The sequence below is a fragment of the Limulus polyphemus genome, unplaced genomic scaffold (assembly GCF_000517525.1).
Source record: "Limulus polyphemus unplaced genomic scaffold, Limulus_polyphemus-2.1.2 Scaffold3085, whole genome shotgun sequence".
Taxonomy (NCBI): Eukaryota; Metazoa; Arthropoda; class Merostomata; order Xiphosura; family Limulidae; genus Limulus; species Limulus polyphemus.
In genome coordinates, this window is record NW_013668695.1 from 80,106 (window position 1) to 97,216 (window position 17,111).

The following is a 17,111-nucleotide window of genomic DNA, read 5'->3' on the forward strand; positions in this document are numbered from 1 at the left end:
ACCCTCAGATTGCGAGCCGAGCGCCTTATCCACCTGGCCATGCCGGGCCTAATGTGATTGTAACAAAATTGTAATACATGCTTCTAATTCTTGCAATTCCATGAAAAACTAGATAAACATTGCACTGTCAGAAATATAATATGCTCGATACTAATGTATTATGGCAAATATAATTAATAATAATTATGCTTCGCCAGTTTGGAAAAGGCGTTCAACTGGCTTGGAAAAGATGCTTATATATTTGGAGGGAGAGAACAGATAAGCGTTTTCTGAGAATGAGTTGTTAATTTCGCGAGGATTATCTGCGCTAGCCAAACCTTAAGTTTGAAGTGATAGACTAGATGGAAGGCGACTAATTTCCTCCACCTATCACTAACTCGTGTACTACTCTAATCGAGTAGCAGGATTTGATAGTCATTCGTATAACGCACCCACGGCCCAAATGTACGAAACGCGACTTCTTTCCTTTTTTTGTGGCGGTAATTAGACACGAACCACGGAACTTCGGATACACAGTCCGGAAAGATAACTATAGAGCTGCGCTGGGTCCATGGAGAATAAGAGCGTTGACCTGAAATGAAAAATATTCGCGCTATAATTTCAAAGACAATAAAGTCAAACGCATTTTCGCCCGAAACCAAAGATATGCAGTATGACTAAAACTTTCATATATAATTAGTTGTTGACCGTAATTCAAACCTCGCAGATTAGTTAGTAGTGATCACATGCCAATTTTGTAATCTTTAGTTAGTAGCTGATCACAGTTCAAATTTTTCATGTTTAGTTAGTGGCAGATCACATGCCAATTTTTTCGTGTTTAGTTTGTACCTGATCACAGTTCAAATTCTTCGTGTTTAGTTAGTAACTGATCACATGCCAATTTTTTCGTGTTTAGTTTGTACCTGATCACAGTTCAAATTTTTCATGTTTAGTTAGTAGCTGATCACATGCCAATTTTTTCGTGTTTAGTTTGTACCTGATGACAGTTCAAATTGTTCGTGTTTAGTTAGTAGCTGATCACAGTTCAAATTTTTCATGTTTAGTTAGTAGCTGATCACATGCCAATTTTTTTCGTGTTTAGTTTGTACCTGATCACAGTTCAAATCCTTCGTGTTTAGTTAGTAGCTGATCACAGTTCAAATTTTTCATGTTTAGTTAGTAGCTGATCACACGCCAATTTTTCGTGTTTAGCTTGTACCTGATCACAGTTCAAATTCTTCGTGTTTAGTTAGTAGCTGATCACAGTTCAAATTCTTCATATTTAGTTAGTAGCTGATCACAGTTCAAATTTTTCATGTTTAATTAGTAGCTGATCACAGTTCATATTTTTCATGTTTCGTTAGTAGCTGTAGTTCACAAACCTTTATCTTCCATTTTTTTATGTTATCGTTATTATAATAAGTTAATTTTCCTCTCAGTATATCGGTAGTTGTGTGTTCAGTTGATTCACGAAACTCATAGAAAATAATATTTGTACAAATTAGGAGACCAAAAGTTTTTGTGTTGTCTTAGAGTATGTCTGTTTGTTTTTTAATTTCGCGCAAAGCTACACGGGAGCTATCTGCGCTAGCCGTCCCTAATTTATCAGTGTAAGACTAGAGGGAAGGCAGCTAGTCATCACCACCCACCGCCAACTCTTGGGCTACTCTTTTACCAACGAATAGTGGGATTAACCGTCACATTATAACGCCCCCACGGCTGAAAAGGCGAGCATGTTTGGCGGGATGGGGATTCGAACCCGCGACCCTCAGATTGCCATGCCGGGCCTTAGACTATGTATTGCATATTTTTATAAAATATTAATTGGAATGAAAATAAAACATTCTTGTGTTGTTACAAAAAACTTTTATAAATTTCGAAAACTTGTGTATTTAATATTCGTAGAAACAGTATTAATCACTTTTATTTGTTGTAGCTATTCAAAACCACGTAATTGTATGCATCTGATATATTTACATATAGAAAGTCTTTTGTGTGTGTTTCTGTGCCTTACACTTTGATACGGAAAAAATCGAAAAGTATGAAAGTAATTGATATGAATAATGAAAGAGATAGTTTTATGAGCTATGCATAACTTACTATGTTGCTCGACGTTCATCAATAACATGCCTTCCGTAGCTGTTAGAGACTATTGTATCCAGCCGAACTGCTTCCGCTGACGGAGAAGCTGAACCATCAGCCAGTCTTTCGGCGGCGGCTCGAGGGAAGTTGTTGGTGATGGTAGGTCTTGAGAACCGAATGATGCATTCTCGCCGAAATCGAAAATGATGCAAATTTTAGGGTCACTGATTTTCATCATACTCAGAGGTTGAGCAGGAAGGCTGAGATTACTTTCCTGAAATGTAAAAATAAAATATAAGATGTACTGCACAAAAATATGTTTTCTCGTATTAGGAAATGATACATTATATTTGGTGAAGCTTGTTTCGTAATTGCTTTGCGACACAAACACAATATTTATATCTCCAATACTAACATAAAAAAAACAGGCAAGCAAAAATAAATTATGTATAAAACACGTTAAGAGGTTTTCCTCACCTCAGTATCACCACAAGAGAGTCAAAACGTAGAAAAAAAATAGTTCAAGGTCTGAAAAAGTATTGTCGCACGAATAATCGTAGAAAAATAATTTGAAATAAGAAAATAAGGAAAGCAAATGTAAAAATTGTTTGTTTGTAGTTAAGCACAAAGCTACACAATGGGCTATCTGTGCTCGGCCCACTACGGGTATCGAAACCCGGTTTCTAGCGTTGTAAGTCCACAGACATACCGCTGTGCAATTGGGAGTGAGGATTAGAAATAAAATAGATATCTGAACGAGAACAAACCTCAGATGAAGGAGTATTCAAAAAACAAAAAGGGAAACATTGGAACTAAAGTTATTACTGAAAAATAATAAATTTAAATGCAAAGTTGGTAAAAAATATGCAGTTATATGTAAAGAAAACAAGCAATATATGGCTCAAAGAAGTTCTATATAATTAGGTTGTTCTTGGAATTCCTAGCTATGGTATTTTACGTTAGAATTTCCTTATTTTATTTGATTTTACAATTGTTTATGTTTGTGTCTGTTGATTAAATCGTTTTGCTACGTATAACATAAATATATATAACCTAAAGAAATGCTAATGTCAATAATATCACTGTTAAGTTTTTCTCTTCTAATTAAAAAATATAATAGATTTAAGGTTCCGTACAAATTAAATTTAAGTAAACTATCCTACACACTCATATTATGGTTATATATCAGAAAAAAAGTACGCATATTCATAAAAAAGCTTCAGTGAAAATCAGATATAATATTACTACTGAAAAGAAGATTAAATCAGGAAAATTAAGAAAATGAATAAGAATAAAAAGCAAAAGGGCAGCCTCCCATTGGAACAGCGGTATGTCCGCGGACTTACAACGCTAGAAACCGGGTTTCGATACCCGTGGTGGGCAGAGCACAGATAGCCCATTGTGTAGGTTTGTGCTTAACTTCAAACAAACAAACAAAAGGACAAAAAAAGTAAATATGAAATAAAGACAGACAAGAGCATACAATCTAGAAATGGTGAGAATACACAAAGAAATACGAAATAAAACTCAAGAAAAATAAAAGGTGAGTGAAGAAAAGGAAAGCAAGTATGAAGGAATAAGTAACTGGATTTTACAAAAGCGTTTGTAGGTTGAAATTAGATTACAGTCGGGTCATTTGGTTCGTAAAAACAACTCACTGATGATAAACAAGATCAAAAGCGTAGATTTGATAAACAACATCCAAAGACTAGTTTATTTATCAAACTAGCAAACTAACGATAAACAAGATCAAAAGCATAGATTTGATAAACAACATCCAAAGACTAATTCATTTATTAAACTAGCAAACTAACGATAAACAAGATCAAAAGCATAGATTTGATAAACAACATCCAAAGACTAGTTTATTTATCAAACTAGCAAACTAACGATAAACAAGATCAAAAGCGTAGATTTGATAAACAACATCCAAAGACTAGTTTATTTATCAAACTAGCAAACTAACGATAAACAAGATCAAAAGCATAGATTTGATAAACAACATCCAAAGACTAGTTTATTTATCAAACTAACAAACTAACGATAAACAAGAGCAAAAGCATAGATTTGATAAACAACATCCAAAGACTAGTTCATTTATTAAACTAGCAAACTAACGATAAACAAGATCAAAAGCATAGATTTGATAAACAACATCCAAAGACTAATTCATTTATTAAACTAGCAAACTAACGATAAACAAGATCAAAAGCATAGATTTGATAAACAACATCCAAAGACTAGTTTATTTATCAAACTAGCAAACTAACGATAAACAAGATCAAAAGCATAGATTTGATAAACAACATCCAAAGACTAATTCATTTATTAAACTAGCAAACTAACGATAAACAAGATCAAAAGTGTCGATTACAGTGTATTTGGATATTTCTTTGTTAGACCGGTACATTAATGATAAACAAGATCAAAGTGTAGACTACAGTCCACTTGATATTCGTTTATTATACCAATTCACTAATGATAAAACAAAATCTAAAGTGTAATTATAATATTTTATAATCTAATTTCAACTTATCTCAAAATCAAAAGTTTAATTTTTTGTATATTACTGACGTTTGTTTAACCAACTTTTTTTTTCTTATACTAGAAAAAAAAGGAAATAATACAATACAACAAAAATTATAATGTATTCTTACATGGTGAAATGGCATGAAGCGATTTATGAGGTGAGAAGGGATAATAAAACAGTCTTGAACATCCTGCGTTATCAAATCTTCTTGATGATCGTCCACAATGGCTGTTGAAAAGGGACGACACGGACCTTTTCCGTTTCCTCTCCGTTTCTGTAAATGCTGGTTCAGTGGCTGTTGCTCCATTTTCCTACCGTCACAGTCTATGGTTGTTTCAGAAAATCGAGACGATGATACATGAGTTGAAGCGTTGAAAGTATCCACAGTTGTTAGTTCATACTTATCTTTTGACCTACGCCACAGTCTTCGCATGCTCTTATCTCTAACTGGAAGCTCAGGTGAAAGCATTGTTGGACTTTGGCAGAAAATGTCGTAATCATCATAGTTGGAACAAGAGGGTTCTCTCCCCATTACGGAGCTCCGGGTGTCTGTAAATCTATTTCTATCAGAAAATTCTCTATCACTGAGATAGTAATTCTGCGGGAAATAATTAGGTCGATCTGATTGGTGTTGGAGATTATTTTCCTTGTTTCTTCGTTTTCCGTTGTTGCTTACAGGTGGCACTTCTTGGACAAAGCCGGAAAAGCCAGTACTAGTTCCGGTTTTGCGTTGTGGTCCAGTCCTGTCCATATGGAAATAAACATGAGTGCTAAGATGTTTAGTACAAGAAGCCATTAGCATTAATTTAAAGATCGTCGCAACTTTAACTTTTTCTGTAGAAGCCTACTACAAAAAAACAACTATAAAGTTGAGGTCGAGAAATATACAAGAGGCAGTCAAAACACAACATATTTGTTATAATTAAACCACAGAAACTGCTTATGTAAGCACAAATTTCAATCCTGACACTACTCAGTTTCAAGGTAAAAAAAGTGTAACCGTGCATTATGGAAATCTATGAAGAGACTGACATCAAAGACAGCTTAGAGGTAGGTAAAAAAAAGGTAATCATAAGAATGTTTCGAACAGGCTTATTTACACGATTTGCACCTTTCTGTGGGTTTTCCGTTACTTCAATAGGTGCACGACACGAACTTAGTTTAAACTGCGAACCATTTCGTAGCGCAATCATATACACAAACCATCTACTGCTGTCCTGTAATATACAAACGTACAAACTTTATGGTTGACACGAGGCCATATAGTAAAAACATATGTTCTCCAGTGCATTGCACTCCTCGTAAATCATTTTCAAACATCGATCCTCGTCAAGAAATATTACATTGCCTTTCACATTCATCTATGAATATAAATATGAAATGTATGTAATAGCTGATTACGTCGGCAACAACGATAGAAAACTTTGAACCAACATAAATCAGGCAATAGGCTCTTTCAGCAACAGACGTTGAACACACCCCGTGTCAGCCAAATACTCACCAAACACATGAGCCACCTCAGCGCTTGGACATATAATCCATACAATTGATTCTATTGCAGCGCCACTACACAACAAACCAACTAAACACAAACCATTACTCTAAAGCAGCATGTAAGCCCACGTGCAATATTGTCATGTGATGATCAATATTTCTCGTCACTACACTAAGTAGTACTTTCTTATGGTGTGTACTTTAAGTAAAAACTTAAGAAATACGATTTTAATCGCATTCCCACGAACCCTGTCCCCCATTCTATAATTTGATAAAAGTTGTCTTTTTTTCTTTACTTTTTATGTAACGAAAACAAATTTACCTGAAGCACTAAGATGAAGACAATTTTATGGTCTTCGTGCTTGTCATTTCAACTCCTATTGGATATTTTGAATACGTAAGAAACCTATAGTTCTACTCATGAACTTGTTGTTGCACAACAAAAAATTTTTATAACTCGTGTTGGATCAGTGATAAGTATGAGGGCTTATAACTGGTGGGCACAGCACAGATAGCCCATTGTTTAGCTTTGCCCTTTAAATAAACAAAATAAATTATTATCTTGTAATTAAAACGGATTTTAAAAAGTAGGTAAATTTTTTAAAACATTTGCATGATAATTATTTAAAAAAGTATAATTTAAAATTTTTGGTTCGTATGGGCAAAAAGAAATTTTTTACAACCACTGATAAAATCTGTAACAGCTAATATAATTTAACCTCGTAAATCTGCAGCACCATAGATCTTAAAACGGATTTCATACAGTCATTCAAAATAAGAAATAACAACATATTTCCATACAGTCATGTATCATCTAGAACATAACAGCTGAGACTTAAAATTTCCAAAACAAGTCATACCAAAAATATGTCCTGCAATCGGATAAATCCTGAAATATTAAATTAAGACAAACATATGTATTATTACAGTTGAAGTATAATATGATTATTTCTAATTTTATAGCATGATCTGTCTTATAATTAAAATAAATATAGATTTCAATAGCAACATTAATAGGTCCGAAATACTGGCTAATATTCAACAGATGTCGCTACATCTGATGATGTGTTGTAACCCCGTTGTATGGTGATAAACTGAGTAAACGAATAAACAAGAACATCTTCATCCGATGAAGACAATAGTGATAGTGAATTTGATTTCAAACTGAAAGTACATTGCAAGGATACCAGTATGATTCTGAACGTAGTAAATACTAGATATTAGCAATGGAACGAAACGAATAACCTTGCTGAAAACGTTTTGTCAAAGAAAGTATACGTTTTTTCGATCTACACTAGATCACATGAAAGTGCTGTAAAACACTTCTGACAACAAACTAGTGTAGGTACTGTAGGGATTTGAACTATATTATATGAATTACGTAGCTATTTTTAATCGTTGTTTAATGTGACTGCATGTATACAGTCTATTACTACATTGATCAGCACTGATGAAGATGTAACCATGACTAGAATACGTCATAAATAAGCTCCGCCCATCAAAATATAGTTGATCATCAGCATCTATATCATAATTATCTTTAAATTAATTTGTAAATTCGGAGCTTATATTTAGAATATATGAAATTATATAAATAATCAGAAATATTGAATTTAATATGCTTATTTTCAAGTCTTTATTCAAATTCCTTTAAATTATGGTACAGAAAAAAAGAACAAAATAAAGTTAAAGAACCAGTTAAAATCTTTATCACTAATATATCCAAAAATGGCATAATTTAGCTACACAATATATGTAACAAATGTAGAAGATAAAAGTTTTGGATTATTAACAACCTACAGAGAGAGTTGATATATAGCTTTCGATATACACCTATAGCAAACCTGCAACTCTGAAAACTAACTATTCAAGGATCAAGTAAGCGTAAAATATGTAACACTGGAACACATAAGTTTAAAAGCTACTACACAACCTACGCCAAGAAGCAAATAACGATTGAATTTTTAATTTTTGAAAACTGAACTTTAACTTCTCAAACAATAACAAGTAGAAGAAGAAGGTATTCATAACAAGCTCTAAAACTTTAAACATTAACTGTTCAAGTGTCAAAAGGAAAACATAAAAAACAAGTCCTATAATAAGCTAACCCTCAAAATTCTGACTTCGTTTGACCGTTCCAACCGGCGGGGTCCAAAATAGCATGATGTTAAGAAATTGTATGGTTTTTACTTGTTAGAACTTTCAGTGTAGAGAGTTGAATTGACCAAAAACATTGAGCGAAACTCATTCATTTTCTACGTAGAATGCGTAGAAAACCTCGACAGTAATTAGTAATTTATGTATTTTTAATTGGTTTACTTTTATCTACAAAGAAAAAACCAACTAAACGTGACAGTAATTTAGTTTGAAGGAAGAGAAAGCAACGATATGTTGGCCTGCTCTTCCCAACTGGGGTGTTTGGGAACCGTTGTTCCGCGCGTGAGAATAATTTGCTACAGAGATTATATTCGTAATTAAAAATATTGGCCTGAGTTTTTAAAATAGTTTTTGAAGATAAGTTGTGAAGAAGGTCGGTTGAGGGAAGATGCAATTCTTCTTGTCCAGTGGTGGTAGAGTCGGTTGATCTGAATATTCATATTTAATTTATTGGTATTATTATATATTCTGGTTAACTACTATATTTCGTAATCGTTTAAAATGTGGGTTTACATAATACTAATATTTTTCAACTATTACTATGTTATCATTAAAAACAAAGATTAATCATCACAATTATACCTGTCATAAGACATCGGTATTAGGCCCATCACATCTTCAAACACCACACTCCCAATTCAGTTCTCTAGGGATTTTCAAAAATTAGACGAGTGTGTTATAATCGTATTTCAACCACACTATATTTGTCTTATCCATTGCCATTTCTTCCTAGTTCTTGTAAACCTCCAAGGGCCCAGACCAAGAATACGATGCCAAAAAATGCAATAGGTCCAACACCAATGCCTTATGACAATTATATTTGTAATCATTCTTTGCGTGTTTGTAAAGGGCATATACAACATAAATATTACTAGGGTACCAACTTCTTTAACTTTCAAACAAGCTGTATATTAGATGTACCAACTAAAACCAGAATGACAATTGAATATACTAAGGTAGCAATGAGACTATGGATGCTATAACAGGATCTTTAATCTCTCAACGTTTCGACTATAACTCTTCTTCAGGAGAGTGTGACACCGTAAAACTATCGGAATTAACCCTCGTTCAAGGGGAATAATTACAAGCTCCTATCCCTGTCACGAAGGAGGTTCTATGGGTTATCTAGTCCTACCGGACAAGGAAAATAGCACGCTGTTTCCTTCAGAGTATCTCTGGTGTCATTTGATTTATAAAAGTGAGTCATCATCAGCGGCCTGATGATGACCCAAAAATGTGGTCGAAATATGTAGCAAAATATCTTTGTTTTGAAATAACAGTCCCCCGGTGTGACAGCAGTAAGTTTACGGACTTACAACGCTATATTCCGAGGTTCGATTCTCCGCCGTGGACACAGCAGATAGTCCAATGTGGCTTTGCTTTACAACAAACAGACAAACTAACAAATTTGAACTAATAAATAATCGTGGTTTAAAAGATATATCACTTTTATTAATATGTATTTTTTAGACTTATATTATAAGTTTGGTGCATAAATAGTTTTAAAAAATCGTACTTAAAACGGGTTTCGATACCCGTGGTGGGCAGAGCACAGATAGCCCTTGTGTAGCTTTGTGCATAATTAATTTCTACAACCAAACAAACAATCTAATATACCGACTTTATGATACATAAAAAATATAATGATACTCCATTGTATGTAACCATCTCAATTATAAATTCATATGATAAAATCTGCTAGTCTTCCATTCGTGGTTAAATATTCAATGCTTAATTCACTGTTTGGGCATGTATGGCTTCTATATTCTAGTTCTATTGATTATATAGTCTGTGGCTTGTCGTCTTCGTTAACGAGTCTTGGTGTAGATAAATGTATCCTAGGTATCTGGTATTTAAGATTGATTGATATCTAATCATTTATTGCGGAGAACTGTAAATTAAGCGTTCACTCGTGGTTGTTTCTTTATCATTATTGTAATGAACACAAACTCTGCTTCATATCAATCATTCTAAAACGCAAGCAATAATTCTTAATCCTTTATTGCACGCATTGCGAAAATACAGTGAATTTATTTTTTTTAATTTCTATCTTAAATAGGTGTATATTGCACAAAAAATACGTTTTGTGAAATACACATAGAAAGTTATAAATGGATACGTTACCTAGAAATATCATGGTTGAAGAACTAACAAAAATAATTCCACAGTTTATTTAGACTGTTGCTTGGAATTGAAGCATTCGTATGTGTATCAAGCAACAAAGATAGATTTGTTAACTGTACGTTACAATGTGCAATGCAGGGTTAAGTAGCAACTATACTGGAAACATAATGAAAAACTCTGAAAGGTATTTACAATGATGTATAATTGGTCCATAAATATTCTAGTCAAAGATGAAAGAGCGAATCGTTCGCTTCCTGGTGACAAGATCGGTTTCTATGGTTACAGACATGAATAATGAACGGCTGGCTTCATTTGCTTAACTACAAGTCACCCTAGAGATAGTACGAAGTTTATACATCTATACAAACATAATTTTATCAAGCTATAAATCCTTATTTTGTCTACCGTACTTATTGATTTTATTTCCAGCCTAATTTGTTTACATAACAGATTAAAGAATATAACAAGGAAAAAACCTAGTGAACTTCCAAATGGCATGTTTGTTAAAAAAGTAAAAATTGTAGTCTTTTGAATTTACTTAAAGCTTTATCTAAAATCAGCTAATTTTATTGGAAAACATAACATAACAGATTAAAGAATATAACAAGGAAAAAGCCTAGTGAACTTCCAAATGGCATGTTTGTTTAAAAAGTAAAAATTGTAGTCTTTTGAATTTACTTAAAGCTTTATCTAAAATCAGCTAATTTTATTGGATATCTAAGGATGGAGAAAGCCTCAGCAGAGAGTCTAAAAAGCTAGAAGTTAAACTGAAAATATTTCATGCAGAGTTAGAGTCTTACTTTGAATCAGCTGGTTGAAATAGTTAAATGCAAATTTATTCTTCCTTTTTTTTCGAGTCTTAAAAGCTTAAAAATTACTAAGATAATTTCCTCTCAGTCAAGATTTTTTTCATTTAAACTGTGATTGTCTTATAGACAGAATATCTTAAAATTCACCTATCGCGTTAATTAGATTATTAACATAATTTCCTAGCTTCGACATCTGTTTGTTTGAGATTTTTGCGCAAAGAGAGGCTATCTTCACAAATTCCTTCTTAATTTTGAATTGATAAACTATATGAAAGGCAACTAGTCAACAGCACCCACCACCAACTCATGGGATATTCTTGTCTCCGAATAATGCGGAGTATGTTTTTGTGGCAAAGGGACGCGATCCATGAATCCTTGGATTCGCAGTCCGGGCACGCTAACCAGTAAGCAGCGCCCGCCCAACTTCAGCAGATGTTTCAGTAGGTAAAGCAGTATTGTTAATATAAAGATTTAATCCGGTTTTTAAGTTATCTTTCACTTCTCCTGCAGGAAAACGAAATATTTCTTTGAGCACTTCGATAGATAATTTCCAACTACCAAAAAAACATGAGTTTTTTTATATCTTACATCCTTCACATATATAGTTTATTAAGTAGCAGTTTTTAAACAAAACTCTTAATCTGTCTTCAATATACCATTTTGTGTTTCATTACATGATTTATTTTTGCTTTTTGTTTTGAATTTCGTGCAAAGCTACATAGGGCTATCTGCACTAGCCGTCCCTAATTTATCAGTGATAGACTAGAGGGGAGTCAACACCACCCACCGCCAAATCTTGGGCTACCAACAAATGGTGGAATTGACCGTGACATAATAATGCTTCCACGGCTGAAAGGGCGAAAATGTTCGGTGACGGGATTCAAACCTGCGATCTGCAGATTGCGAGTGGAGCGCCCTAACTACAGGCCGTGCCAAGCCCTTCTTACATGAAGTTGCTAGAGATGTTTCGTGGTAATGTTATTGGGAAGTTTCGATATTAATTTCCAAGCAACTGGACCAGTTCTTACTAATACGAGTTTCTTGTTGCTATTTGTTATAAAGCAAAGCCACGTCGGGCTATCTGTTGTGTCCACCGCATAAAATCGACCCCCGGATTTTAGCGTTGTAAGTCCGTATACTTACCGCCGACCCACCGCGGAGATACCAATACAAAGGTATGTGATCTGAAATGTAGAATTAATGATCCAGTCCACGGTATGATGAATTTGTAAGTAACTTAATGCAATCAGGAGCTCTGTGTTACCAAGAATGTAGACCTACATGTATAGGAAAGAACTTTTTTAATTTAAGACCTCAGCTCTTGTGGCCTCGATGTGTGATAAATACAACCAGTCCTCGTTGTTCGTCATTTCATTAATTCCTCGTTTGAAAATAAATTAATTCTGTCACTAGGTACTCGTTCGATTAGACCGACTTCGTAACCACTTTGTACTTACTATAGTTTCCATATTATAACTTTTGACACAATAAATGTATCTTCATAAAATTGGGCATACTTTTAGTAAACACTGAAAGTCTCTTGTACACAAAAATTCAGTTTTTTAATGAAGTATTGTTACTAAAGATTTGTCCGTGAATGTACGGAGTATTTTTTTTTACTAGTCTGAGTGTAAAGTAATAGGCCAGGTGGTTAGGGAGCTCGACTCGCAATCTGCGGGTCGAGGGTTCGAATCCCCGTCCCACCAAACATGCTCGCCCCTTTCAGCCGTGGGAGCGTTATAATGTGACGGTCAATCCCACTATTCGTTGGTAAAAGAGTTGGCGGTGGGTGGTGATGACTAGCTGCCTACCCTCTAGTCGTACACTGCTAAATGAGAGATGGCTAGCGCAGATAGCTCTCGTGTTGCTTTGCGCGAAATTCATACAAACAAACAAGTAATATTCATGTTAAGATTTAAAATACTTTTCTTCGTCTCAGAAATCTCAAGTTTCGTTTGCGTAATCTGACTCTCTTGCTTGAAGGAAACTCAGCAGGGAATTTCAAATTAAAGCTCTTGCTGGCTTATCATTCTGAAAATACTTGAGCACTGAAGGGCTACAGCAAGGCAAACCTACCTGGAATATCGTGTTCAAACCGAAAAGCATGGGTTTGTTCGTGATTTTTCCTCGGCTGTTAATCGGTATTGTGAGAATCCTGACTTTCTTTAGAAAGCACTGTTACTCGTCAACAACGCCCTATTCATACAATCAACCTTGACCCCTTAACAACAAAAATAATAGTTAAAGTCGTGTTTCTTCCACCCAACAGATATCTTTAAAAAGAACAATGAAGCAATGGAGCTCGCCTCTGAAAATGACCCTGATATGAAGCGCAGTAATGCAGATGCAAGGAAGATGCAGGATGCAATTTCTTCTTATCAAGAAATTTATAAAGAAAAAAGAAAGAAAATGTGACAAAACACCACCACTTCTTTCGTTAAGAAATAGGAAGATACACTTGCACCTGAAGAGGAGGATGATCTCATTCCCTACTCCTCCCTCCTAGTAACTCTCCACCTCTCCCACACGGAATCAGCTTCGAGTCCATCACTGGTAGTGTTACATATAAATTAATTTATCTTTAAGATACATTTTTAATAATTAAATATAGTAGTAATGTATGTTTTTCAGGTGATACTGCACATTAATGCATTTTGTAAGATATTATTGTAAAAATAATGACTAAAATTATATCAAATAGTTCAGTGAAGAAACATTTTCGTCGCCGGAACATATCTTCCAAGTATTATATGTAAGTTATTGGGTTAATGAGCTCCGTTACTCGTCGTGTCGGTCAGGATCAGGAACGCATCCACGACAAATAACGAGGACTGGCTGTATATATATATATAATGTTGTTGTTGTTAGCTTCAGTTTTTCTGCTAACTAGATAATTTAATATTTCATTAAAGCAACATCTCTCACCGGTAGTCTCTCTTACACGTGGAAGTTATAATTTCTCGTCCATGTCAGTTTAAAGTACCAACACTGTAGGTGCATCTCATATTAACAGGAAGTTTTAATATGGCGCGAATCGATGGTGAAGTGCTCTGTATTTATATTATACATACATATACTAATTTCGAAGTTGTTTTGAGCACCACTTGCTTAATCGTACGAAACAATCAAATAAAGAAAACTTACAGCTGATGAATCGATAATCTCGCGACATTTCGTATAAAACTTAAATTAAGTTACATTTTTAGTTTTTAAAAAGCAAGCCTGTTTAGAAGAGCCACAGATTTAGATAATTGATAAAATAGATTAAAGCTGTTTGCAGCCCAAAGTGAAACTAGAGTGTCGCTGCTTCATTTCTTTTTTTTTAAAAAAAAGTCTTCTATTATCATTTTCAAATACTTCCTAATCCTATGAGTTCAAAAACATGTTACAAGAAAACTAAGTACGAAACTGTAGTACAGAGACATTTAGGCACTCAGAGGAATCGCTTTGTATCTCATTTTATGAAATTAATTTTGGTTATCATACATAAAAACTTAAGAGGATTTGTGTGTAATACATATATATATGTTTGTTATATATGTATATTAGGAATAAAAATTTAGAAGCATTTCTTTTATACTATACATGACAATGTATAGATGTGTTATGGTACTGAGCGAAAGGCTTCCTAGGAAGAAGTGTGTGGCAGACAAAACATAAATATCAAATGCTATTTTAGCCCCCTCTGGTTCGAAATTGGTAATGGACTAATTAAAATAAATCTGAAGACAATAAACAAAAAAGAGAACAATGGCATCTGTATTAAATGTGATTTTAATGACTTTTTTTTTCTTCAAAAACTCACTATTTTTCTGTACATTAAAGAATATATATTTTAGTGCCTACTCAAAATGCACCTTCTCTGTGTGAATTCGTCTAGTAATTGTTAATTATATTAGTATTACTCATTCTCACAACAGCAGCATTTCTTATTTAGCACAACTCCCTTATTTGACCCTTGCATCGTAAAGATAAAATATTGTGAGTGCAAATATAGGCAAAGAAGGTAAAATATACAACATAATAACAACTTTGAAGGCTCCTTCTACAAAATTTCCTGACCATTAGTTCTATATTCTTTAACAATCTCGCTTTCAAATATCTTTATTCCGAATAAACTACGTCATGTATATTTATCCGTGGTGGCATTATATTGTCGAATGGTTGGGAAATTTCCTTGTATCAAATATGCAGATATTACATACATCAAAGATGGTTCCACGTATCTGTAACTACACGATACAGCACTGGAATGTACCAACCCTTCAAATAAAGTGTGATTAATCATACAAAATTATTTCATCAGTATTGTTTAATTATCATCATTCTCTTTATTTTTTGTAAAAAGTGTTTTTTTCTGTTATATCACAATTTTATAAAGAGCTAAATAGAGCAGACTGAAGCGAATTTAAGTATTGTTTGCCACTGAATCTATTTTTCTTCATGTCAGTTATAAGTTCATAAGTGTCAACTCCGTTTTAATTTTCAAAACATATAACATTGTTTGGAAAGCATTTTAGTATCCATTCTGGGAACTTATTTCTTTCATAGCATTTCGTTCTGTAAGTTTATTGTGGTATGCTAAATCTTAACAAATAAAAAAAAAACTTTTTGTTTTTCAATCAAACAGTAGAGATGAGGTAATCAATATAACTAACAAATATTATTAAATATATCTGTCGTTCTTGGCTCCAGGTGTTTAGTATAGAATTGTTTTCACAGTATAAACGATGAAATAATTTTACATTGATCCATTCTTTTGATATTTAACAAAAATCCGGTTCTTTTCTTTAAGAATAACTCGGAATATTTTTTAAAAAGTAAGGTATTTTTTATGTATGGTTGAGCTTGTTTTAAAAATAAACTAAATTAACTCGAATATTTAAAAAATAGTTTTGCGAAGTTAAACAAAGTTCGTTTTGTGGTTGTTTCCAAATTTCAGTGCATTTCTGAGAAACTAGATTGTAGACGCTGATCCTTTGTTCGAGTGAAAAGTTTTCTAATACAAGTGGTTCCATCATTCAAACATAATGTAAGAATAGAGGACGAAAGCTTTTGAACTAAAAAATAAAATTCAAACATCAACATTTATTTGAAGTTATTTGAGGAATCGTTTTATATTTGAGAAAAACAAATTATAGAAAATATTTCCCGCAAAATAAAAAATGAAATCTTGTTTTTAAGTTTGCCGTTTAAAACAATAAATTTACTTAAACAGATGATATTTTAAATGATGTTAAACTTTTTACAATAAAATATCAAAGTTGTCCACGTGTCTAATTAAAGTAAACTTTAAGGTTAAATAGTATTAGGTAATGGTATTATTAAAGAAAGGTTAAACAGAAAAGTATAATACTCAGAAGGTTATATCGCATCATATAACGAAACGCTATATATATATACTTTATCCCTTATCATGAAGGCTAAGCTTTTAACGAAACAAAAAGTGGTGATAATACTAATAACGAAAATTTCTTACTTATCCTTAAACGTTATTACTATTTTTAATTACGAAAACTATCCAACTGAGTTTCTTCTCGCAACCTGCACGTCGTGGAATCGAAACCCTTCATCGAACATGCTCACCTTTTTAGCCGTGGGAGCGTTATAATGTAACAGTCAATCTCACTACTCGTTGTAAAAGAAAGGCCAAGAATTGTCGATGGATGCTGTTGACTATCCGCTTTCCCTTTGGTCTATCACTTCAAAATTAGCGATGGTTAGCTGTTACGTATTAGAATTTCAAATGGTCTGAAACCGAGCTAAATGATACTTTAAATTTAAGAGTGAAATTATACTTTGGATTTAGCAGTTAAATTAAAGCCGATATATATAGTCAGTTTATGATATTTGCCAACAAGATTGATACACACAGTTTTCTTTTTTACACAAATATGTTTTAATATACACATAACAATACGATTTACAATAACAGT

At 33.4% G+C, this 17,111-nt stretch overlaps 1 pseudogene; it reads right to left on the reverse strand.

Annotated features, from left to right (window-relative positions):
- LOC111088077 overlaps nt 1-17,111 on the reverse strand; it is a 91,801-nt pseudogene that overhangs the window by 60,673 nt on the left and 14,017 nt on the right.